At 48.4% G+C, this 10,399-nt stretch overlaps 1 protein-coding gene across 22 annotated transcripts in view; it reads left to right on the forward strand.

The window, feature by feature from the left end:
• The window catches only part of ZHX2 (zinc fingers and homeoboxes 2), a 67,919-nt gene extending 60,968 nt beyond the window's left edge, over window positions 1-6,951 (forward strand). For all 22 annotated transcript variants that reach the window (XM_046938290.1, XM_046938286.1, XM_046938287.1 and 19 more), the window contains one exon: window positions 5,546-6,951. The gene's annotated coding sequence lies outside the window, so the exon portion shown is untranslated. The remainder of the gene's footprint in view (window positions 1-5,545) is intronic.
• The last annotated feature ends 3,448 nt before the right edge of the window (window positions 6,952-10,399 follow it).

A 10,399-nucleotide genomic window follows, 5' to 3' on the forward strand; every position in this document is an offset into this window, starting at 1 on the left:
GAATATAAGGGATGGCCATCCTGTAAATGGAAGCAGCTGCTTGGTAGGCAGGGGTTAGCACCATTTGCCTGGTTCCTTTTCTCCTTGTAGGTCAAATCCCATTAAGGGCAATTTTTTTTTTTTTTTTTTTTTTTTTTTTGCATCAATTGATTAAATCCTGAAATGTCTACCTTTAAGCGTAACTTCTGCAGAGGTTGATGTAAAACATATCAGTGGTGCCATGCAGAGACTGACTAGGTGACACTCGTTAGTGTTAGTTAGTGACCACTAACAGTCCCCTTGCTAACAGGTTGATGATCTCCCGCAAACAGAGGCCATGCCTGGCTTTGCACCTCTTCTCCTTCCTTTGACACAGAATAAAAGCTGTCTGGGGGAAGGGCCTGGGCCCGAGATGTTTCTGTATGCAACAGCAAGCAAAAAAAAAATGCTGTAGGGCCTGAAGTGGCTCATGCAAATGTGCTCTCTTCCTCTTGCAGGTGAGAACTGTCTCCAGCCTGCTTTGTTCTGCTTGCTTACTCTATAAATGTTTAGGAAATGCCCCAGACTAAGCTGTGTGGGTGTTTTAGCAGCTTTTTTTCACAGGATCCTGAATTTAAAAGCAAGCTGTGGGGCCATTTTTTTAGGAGGGGAGTGTTACATGGTATTTCAGTGTGAAAGGATGTGTTGTTCAGAGACCTGAAGTCTGTTTCTGATTGCAGTTAGACAGGTATAAACTGGAGCAAGTACGGTCAGCACTTCTCAATGGTGTGTTGAGCTGAGGTCACCAACCTTTAATGTTTTATGCATGTATGGGATCAGAGCTCGACTCTCCCAAGCTGGAGTCTCCTTAAGCTAGGATATACCTGACAGAAAACACAGCACTGACAATTAAAGAACACATCTTTCAGAAAGAATTAATAGTCCCCTGATGTCTAACAAGTATAAGGTACGTCAGTATTTGCTTTTAAAACTTTTGAAAAGGAAGTACAATAGCCAGGACTGGTAGAAGTCCCCACGCTTGCACTAAGGCTATTTGCTATTGAAGAGTTAGTGCTGGGACTGAACCATTCCATGTTGTGGAGGTACAGATTTTTCTTAGCAGTCTGTGCTGGCTGCATAGAGCTGGGGGTGTCTCGTGTCGCTGTGCTGGTGCTGCAGAGGTACATGGGGAGCAGCCACATAGGAAACCAAAGCTGGGCTCTGATCTGGTGTTTTAAATCAAATAAGCAATGAATAACTGCACTGTTGGATTTTTTTTTTTCCTCAGGTTTGTTATTGCACATCATTTTGCTGTTTCAGCTATACATGCTTACACTAACGTAACTGAGAAGAGATGGGCTGTGGGTGAGGATTGGTAATGGGGTGAGACCCAGAGGCTGAAAAGCGTCACGGAGGAAAAGGGTCTGGGAGTGTTGGTCGATGTTCGTCTGAACATGAGCCAGCAGTGTGCCCAGGTGGCCAAGAAGGCCAATGGCATCCTGGCTTGTAGCAGAAATAGTGCAGCCAGCAGGAGCAGGGGGGTGATCAACCCTCTGTACTCAGCCCTAGTAAGGCCGCACCTCGAGTGCTGTCTTCAGCGTTAGGCCCCTCACTACAAGACAGACATGGAGGCCCTGAAGTGTGTCCAGAGAAGGGTAGAGAGGCTGTGGAGGATCTGGAGCACAAATTTTATGGGGAGCAGCTGAGGGAACTGGGATTGTTCAGTCATAGAAGAGGAAGCTCAGGGGAGACCTTATCGCTCTCTACAACTCCCTGAAAGGAGGCTGTGGTGAGGTGGGAGTCAGCCTCTTCCCTCAGGTAACAGCGATAGGATGAGAGGGAATGGCCTCAGGTTGTGCCACAAGAGGTTCAGGTTGGATGTTAGGAAAAATTTCTTCTCAGAAGAGTGATGAGGCATTGGAACAGCCTGTCCAAGGAGGTGGTGGAGTCACTGTCGCTGAAGGTCAAGAAATGTGGAGATGTTGCCCTGAGAAATAAGGTTTAGTGGATAATACTGGTGGTAGGTGGATGTTTGGACTAGATGATCTCAGTGGTCTTTTTCAACCTTAATGATTTATGATTCTGTAGCAGAGGAGGGGACCTAGGACTGCTTTCTCACAAAGCTCTCGTGCTGCACTCTGGTGCTGACCATGGAGCTCCACAGCAGAAGGGGGGGTCCAAGGGCCATCAGAGATGAACTTCAACAGGAACTTTGCAATAAACTTTCATCACTTTATTCTTTTGCTGAGGAGCTTTCAAAAGGCTGTAAAATGTGCCTGCTGACAAGAGATGTACCAGAGCAGGGTTTTCACAATACAAGTCACTCAGGAAGTCCAGACGACCGTTTTGCAGGACAGAGGCCCAAAGCCTTTCTCTCTTTTGTTCTGCTTTACCCTCCCAGCACATCTCGGCCCAAAATTGCTGTCACCTGCTTTCTGGTGCCCATATGAGACCGGCCATGGTGACATGTAAGATGGGAGCCTTATGCTCTGCATTGATGGGACCATGAAAAATCCGTCTGCTTTTTCTTTCAGGATAGATTTTTACTCTGAGTTTAGTAAAGGCCATCTACTGTCTTGCTTAATTTTTAACTAAAACTTTGGAGTTAAACTAACAGGTCTTAGGTGACATCCTGAGTATGGCTGAAAGACTAAGAGGCTTGAAGGTGAGATTGTTCCTGCTTGTTCTTGCATAGAAGTCTGATTATTCCTCACATCACAACCCTCAGCACCTCAGAGGGGTTAACGTTACCATCCTGGCTGCAGGCAGGAGGCACGGCTGAGTGCTGAACTGCTGACAGAGGAACTTCTCCTCCTCTTGATTCTTGCACAGCCACAGTCACGATGTGAAATTTCCACTGCTGAACTTCACATTGCGCAGAAATGCTCCTTTGATATTAACATTGCTGTTATGTTCTCAGCCTGGCGTGCACACTTTAAAGTGAATGTTTTTCTGCATTCAGTCTCAGTACTTCTGTTGTGGCATGAGTTCATGTGCAGCTTCTATAAAACCTGAACTGCTGCAGGACTTTTCAGGTCCCTCTTTATTTCCCCATGTAGTTCTACAAGCCATTAGGGTGTATTTGCATTACAGCCTAAATGTACCTCATGCCTTAGAAAATGGGTTCTTCTAAAGTGATGTGTGTTCAGTGGTTGCTGCTTCTGTTGCAGTTGATGGAACTTCATGGCCACCTGACCTCAGTGGAGCAGAATTCACACATGGCTCTGAAATCTCATTCGCAGGTTGATAAAATCTCTGTTACGCTTAGAATTGTAGAATCATTAAGGTTGGAATAGACTGCTAAGATCATCCAGTCCAACCGTCAACCCATCATCACCATGCCCACTGAACCATGTCCCTCACTGCCACATCTCCATGCTTCTTGAAGACCTCTAGGGACAGTTCTGCCTGCTTGAAGCTTTTGCAAAAGTCAGGAATTCCATGGAGCAAGATCAGGTGTCCTGAACACTAGCCCTGATTCAGTAAGGTGCCTTCATGATGCTGAGTGGCTGCAACAAGGTGCATTGAAGCCATCACTACAAATGCTCCTGATACTGCATTATGAAGTCTCATATCCCTTGTGTACCAATAGAGTGCCTTACTTCATGTCCATCAGTGGGCAGATTCCTGCCTTCTGACAGCATGGGTCAAAATCAGCTCTCTTCTTACCATTTGTGCAAGACGGATGAACAGAAACTGGCCTTATGTTAAATCCATCAGATCATAGAGTCATAGATTGGCTTAGGTTGGAAGGAACCTTAAAGATCATCTACTTCCTACTGCTTGCAATGGGCTGGCTGCCACCCACATGCTCAGGCTACCCAGGGCCCCATCCAGCCTGGCTTTGAACACCTCCAGGGATGTGACATCTACTGGTGCTCTGGGCAGTCTGTGCCAGTGCCTCACCACCCTCTGAGTAAAGAATCACAGCTCAGCCATGGAAGCAGGAGCTGGCTGGCAGCCATTGCTGGTTTTTTCACAACGTTGTCTCCCTGTGGGGTTTTCCCAAGATTTCCTCAGACCCGAGCTTTCATTTTTGCTCAGAAATTTACTTCTTCACCAAAAAACTGTTGTTCCCACACCCTCCATCTGCCCCAGCCCTGCAAGGTGCAGACACCAAAGTCTGTAGCTTGTGGTGGGAACAAGCAAAGTAGAAGATGCTCTTCCAGCCATAGAAACATACAGTGTCCTGAAGTATATCTCTGCACTGTGCAGCTGTGACCCCACAGGGCACATTCTACAGCTCCAGGAGCTGTGCCGAGATATGCCAAAGGACAGCCAGGTCTGGGACTGCATGCCACAAAGCCCCAGAGAAAGGTTCTTCACCAGAGGGTGATGGACACAGAACAACCCCCCCAGGGCAATGGGCACAGCCTGAGCTGCTGGAGTACAAGGAGCATCTGAGCAGTGCTCTCAGACACAGGGTCTTATTTTTGGGTGGTGCTGTGTGGAGCCAGGAGTTGGACTCGATGATCCTTGTGGGTCCCTTCCAACTTGGGATAGTCTGTGATTCTATGATTTTTCTTCCTGCTGCATCATGCTGATGAGCATCAGTTGGTCTGGGTTCTGCTGGTGTCCTCAGCTCTTTCTACCCTGGGAGCTGAGGTCAGTTGTTGGTGGCTTTGCACATTCCTCAGTGTCTGAGATGGTTAAGATCTACCAGCACTGGAGTTTCCCTTCCTTTCTGTTCAAGTTCCCGTTTTTCTTGTGGTTCGATGTTTTTATCCATAATGATGGCTGCAGTGCCTGCTGCCCAGATTGGGCATCCTGAAGGCACTCTGGGACTTCCCAGTGGTTTCTGCAGAACAAAAGCTGACTCGCCTTTTCCCCTGAAAGCAGTAAGCTACATTGGAGACACAGGCTGAACGGCAATGAAGGACTTCAGAGGGAGAAGCAAAACCAAAGCAACCATTAAACATTCTCAGTTTTTTAGAAGGAGCAGGGGGTTGTCTGAGAAAAGGCTGCAGGGACGGGGAGGATTTTGCCTTTTCTGTTGACATAGGCCTGTGCCCTTCTTTTGGGCTGGGCTGCTTTGCTCTTGGAGTTGTGGATGCCAGACAGAGCCTTCTGCTTCTGTGGAAGGTAACAGAGCAGCCTTCATAAAAGGTGTGAAATAAGGGTTATGGTGAGCATGGGTGCAGAGGAGTGACCCTGTGCTGCTGCATGCAGCTTCAGCATGAGTGCTTGCACTTCTTGCACTCCCACACTTTGCGCAGTGGGGAAAACCATGCTGAAAGTCATCCCCGATGGAGAGGCCTTGCCTTGTGTCCCTGTCTGCTCCATCAGTGTGAGGCTTTACCCAATGGGTTTGTGGCAGCAAGGGATCAGCAAGAGGCAAGGCTGGGCTGTGTGTCCCCATCAGCAGTCTGCAGGGGGTATCATCAGAGTGCTGGTAGCACAAAACCAACCTGGCATCCTCCTGCAGCATCAGGCTACAATAGGGATCGGCTTCAGGGTGTGGCTCCTACCAAATGCAGTGCCACCGCGTGCATCCTCGGGGGTAAAAGTTGGATGCTGTGTTAGCTGACAGCTCAAGTATTTGTTCAGAACATCTTTTAAAGTAATACATTTCTTTAATCTTTTGCAGGGATACTCATCAGCTGCACTGTCCTGACAATGAAGGGGAAATTCTGTCTGAAAATAGAACATCTATTTTCCTGCCTGGGGTGAGACAGCTTGTTGCGACTCCACGTCTCAAATCGTGCTTGCGGAGGCACAGCGAGAAATCCTCTGGTGGAGCGTCGTTGTGGGGTTGTTCATAGTGCCAAAGTCCTACTACTGCATTGAGAAAGAAAAGAGAGAAAGAAAAAAGGGTCCTTGTATATAGGTTACTCCTCAGCTTCTTTCCCACCCTCTTTCCTGCCCAGTCTCTTCCTGTACTGGAACAGATTTGTACAATGTGGAAATTTTGTTAACTTTTTAATAAGTGCAAGTTATTCTTGCATACAATGCCATGGGAAAATGTTAGGGTTGGTTTGGGGGAGGGAAGTGTGTTTTGTGGGGAGGAGGGAGAGGAGATCTTTTCTGAATCACTGAATCCCATTATGGCCAAGGCTGGCAGGGACATCGGGGTCCACGTGACCCACCACGAGCTCCAGCAGGGACACCCAGAGCAGGGGGCCCATGGCCACTTCCAGGCGGCTTCTGGAGACCTCCGGGGAGGAGAGCCCACAGCCTCTCTGAAGCCTTTGAAGAAAGTTTTGCAATTTTTTGGAATCTCTTTGGTGCCAATCAACATCCGATCCCAGGTTCCCACCCCACAGCCGTTTACATTTCAGCCCACACAGTGCGCTATGGGTTTGGGGAGGGGAGGGTCGGTCTGGTTCGGTTGGGGCTTTGGGGTCTTTTTTTCCTGTTTTGACTTCTTTTGTTTTGTTTTATGGCCATCTGCTACTGAAGTATTTAAATCTCTGCTTTCCCATGCTCCTCTGAAGCGCGCCTTCTCCAGCTCCCGTGCTCCACCCCTCACAAAGCGGGCCGGGCCGCGGCTGTCCAACAATCTTGCTGGAACGCCTTTTTTTTTCTGTTTGTTTCTTTATTTTTAGCACTTTTTGTTTGACCACGTAGTACAACCCCCAGAGGGGTTGGGGTGACAAAACGATGACGCTTCATAACCTGAACTTATTTGCCTTTCTTCGGCTGGCGCAGAGACGGACGACGGAAACAAACGTCCATCCTCCAGCTCTAGAAGCTGTAGCACACAACTGACGTTTCCGATTAACCCTTGCCACTAAATTGTTAGCTCAGTTCTAGATCCCCGAGTGCACTTGTTTTCAAGTACTGCTAGTTTTCCTGTGTGCGGGTGTCTGTGCGTGCGGGTCTGAGGAGGAGCAGCGTGGGTGTGGGAGCGCGAGCTGGCGGCGCTGCCAGGCCCTACCCCTGATTCAGCACACCACGCAAGTACAACGCTAGGGAGTTTGAATAAATCCTACTTTTCTAACTTGTTGCTCATTTGTTGTAACTCAATAAAACAAAGGCTAGACATTTTGGTAACCTTTTTCTTGTCTCCTTCTTAATTGAAAACCAACGTTGGCCTCTTCCCGCTCTGCACTGCAAACGGGAGCTCGGTGGCTTCAGAGCTGCGATTTGCGTTTGTGGTAATCGGCAAACACCAGACGAAAATGAATGGCTCGGCCCACTGCAGATAGTTGGTTTCCTGGAGTCAGATGGTTGTTTCCCACATGAGAGTGCCTGGGAATGGGGAGCCAAGCCTCTGCCCCATGCTTGGGGTGCTTGCAGGGTTTGGGAGCGGCGTCTGCGATGCCAGCAGCTGGAAGTGCCATGCCAGGGCACAGGGCTGTGCCAGGGGTGTCCCTTACCCCTGCGAGTGCTGCAGCAACACTGCGGCTGAAATGTAAGGTAAGGAAAGAACCCCACTGCTCCAGCAGCACCTGTGGCCTGTTGGTGAGTGCGTATCTGGTCTGTGCCATTGACCACAGCAGCACAGGAGGCAGCCCAGAGCAACGCTGCCTGCATGGAGCTGGATTTCCCCCACAGCCTCATATGTCCCCTCATGGGCTGTCGGGTGGATGGATGCGAGTGTCAGGTGGCAAAGGAGAAAACGCCTCTGATGCCTTTCCTCTGGGGCTGCAAGTTGTAACGGAAACTAATTGCCACTTCTACTTGCTTTGCTTACATGAAAGGATGCTAATATTTTAATTGCCCTTGTGCACAGTTTTGAACAGCCACTTGGCAGCTTAATATTCCAGTTTGCATCTCTCCTGGCTAATGTGCGTGTAAGGATCCGTGCCTGGAGTGCTGACCTACTTTGTTTAACCAGCAGTGCTCCATGGATCTCAGGAGCTCTCAGCAGAACCAGGCCCACGTGGGCTTTCTGTGTTAGCACAGCACCAGTCACAGTGGGGTTGGGGCTGGGACCAGGGCCCTGGAATATCGCTGCAATTCAGCCAGAACAACAGTGGTAGCCCTGGAAATCGTTACTGCAGAGATATCAAAGTCAGAGCTCTCCTGGAGCAAACAAACTTTGCTTGCAAAACAGTACAGCTTTGCCAGCCTCAGTTGGAAGCAGATGGGTTTGCATGAGCAGGTCATGGATGGGACCAAGACTTCAAATGCAAGGGTTCATCACAGAAAACCAATCCTGTTTTCTCCTTAGGAGCATCCCAGTGCCACACAAGGACTGCTTTCAAGTGGATGCCTGAGCAAGTTTGCAAAACGGGCACCACAAGCAGGCTTCATTATAATTAGGAATGCCACAGTGACTGCATCTCCAGGAGAGGGCGAGGCACAATCAGGGCGCTGTTTGTGCTCTGCAGTGACCGGGGATGTCCTTGGGCACAGAATTTCATTGCACATGGATGGAAGCAGGCTGCTGATGCTGAATTTCCCTGTGCAGAGCTCTGCCTCTCCTCTACACGGCCTGTCTGGGGGAGGCATTTGTGCAATGCTATTTTATTTTTAATGATGTTGCTTGTAAAAAAAAAAAAAAAAAAAAAAAAAGCAAACACACTCAGAAGACAGGAATGAATTGAATGAAGTAATCCATGCTTTCCTGATGTCTCCTTGTACGCTGACATGAGGCTGTTCATTGTTTACATGCATACACAACTTTCCTGCCTGCTCAATAAGACACTTGGAACAGGCTGCCCAGAGAGGGGGTGGATTCCCATCCCTGGAGACATTCAAGGTCAGGCTGGACAGGCTGAGCAACCTGATCTAGCAGTAGGTGTCCCAGTTCATTGCAAGGGAGTTGGACCAGATGGCCTTTTAAGGCCCTTCCAACTCAAATAATTCAAGATTCTATGGTGATCGGGAACAAGCCACCATTTGCTTCCTACTGCCATTGTTCAGGCCTTGCTTTGAAAATAGTTCTCTTCTTTGTTTTTTTCCAGGTTTTTTCCATAGCTGATGTCACTGCAGCACAAGACTCGACCATGGCTGAAGAGCTTCCAGGATGGCATGCAATAGAGTGACAGGGCACTGATCCCTCTCACAGCCAGGAAGCTGAAGCAAAGTCACCTCCAGGTACTCCTAATGCAAGAATATGGTCGAAAAGAACCATCAACCGCAGGGTTTTTTTGCTGTGCTTGACCTTTTTTGAGCATTTTTATTGTATATTATGGGATTACCACTGACCTAACTGCACCTCATGCTCTCACCTTGCCTGCAGAACAAATCCCAGATGGTCACACTCAGCATGAGGAGCATCTCACCGAAGGATGAGCTGCTTTGAGTTTGATGCCAAACTACCGCCATTGCCAGTGGAAGGGCATGGAGACCAACATTCCTTTCCTTCTCAGTACTTCTTCAACAATGACACTGCTGTTCTATCTTGGCCCAGAAAGTCCACAACCACCCAAGTTGTATCTCCTGCACCAGTTCTCAGGGAGGTGGGCGCCTGACAGCTCTGCCTGAGGAAGCCAGAAGCTGAATTTGGGCATTTGGGAAGTGTTGGCCAGAGACCACAGAGCAGTGGTGACCAGGCTGCTTGAAGAGCCCACTGGGATTTGACAACTTCTCTGTCAATAAACACCCCAGAATCCCTGGACATTCACTGTGCACTCAGCCTTGCCACGTAGAGGAACATGCTCTTACTACCAGTTGCTTATAGTTTGACCAAATTTCAATGTATTTTTCTAGGGGTGATGAAGAGCAGCACTGGCACAACCATTTCCCTTCTGCAGTAATTCCCCTGCAAGGCACTGGAGATTTCCAAAATCAATGCCACTAGGAATTTCTCTTGCAAGCCAAATTGGTTAGCCTGATTTTATGGAAGTGGTTGAGAGTTTTTTTGGCTGAAGGTTTCCGTATGTTTAAATGAAACAAAACAAAGACCTGATCTGGACACCAGGCAGGAAAATTCCCATCTTAGAGTTACAAGCAGCAGTTTTCCTGCCAGAGGACATACGCTGTGAGTATCCCCTCATGATGCAAAAAAAAAAAACAAACCACCCAGCACAGAAAATGCCAGTTTTAAACTTTGCCCTGGATTGTGGCACTAATCTGATTCCAAATGCTGATAGATTGGATTGTGTGGTTTTTGAAGTTCTGTCCAGGAAGGGATGATGTGAGCACCTCTTGCCTGCCATCAGCTGAGGGCCGCTCTTTGCCAGTCACCAACGCTCAGCTGCTGATGTTTCCAACTGCAGTAGGGCTGCAATGTGCCACCAAGCATCTCTGCCCCAGCAATCACGTGTGATACATTTTAGTTGCACACGTCATGCAGGAGTGCTCAGGAAATAACAGTCCCATCTGCTACCCTCAGAGTTGAGAATTTCAGAGGGAGGAAAGTTTCAGGGCAGAAACGTCAGCATTTAAATAAAATTCCATTTTTCAACCCAGCTGCTGCAGGGGCACTGTTTTTAACCTCAAATCCCTGGTGCGAACCTTTGGAAGTATCACTTAATCCAACTGGTAAGGGAGGCAGGGAGGCTGCATGCAGCAGCAGCACTGCAGATGCAGGGATCATCCCCAGAACAGG

Source organism: Gallus gallus, chromosome 2, assembly GCF_016699485.2.
Source record: "Gallus gallus isolate bGalGal1 chromosome 2, bGalGal1.mat.broiler.GRCg7b, whole genome shotgun sequence".
NCBI lineage: Eukaryota > Metazoa > Chordata > Aves > Galliformes > Phasianidae > Gallus > Gallus gallus.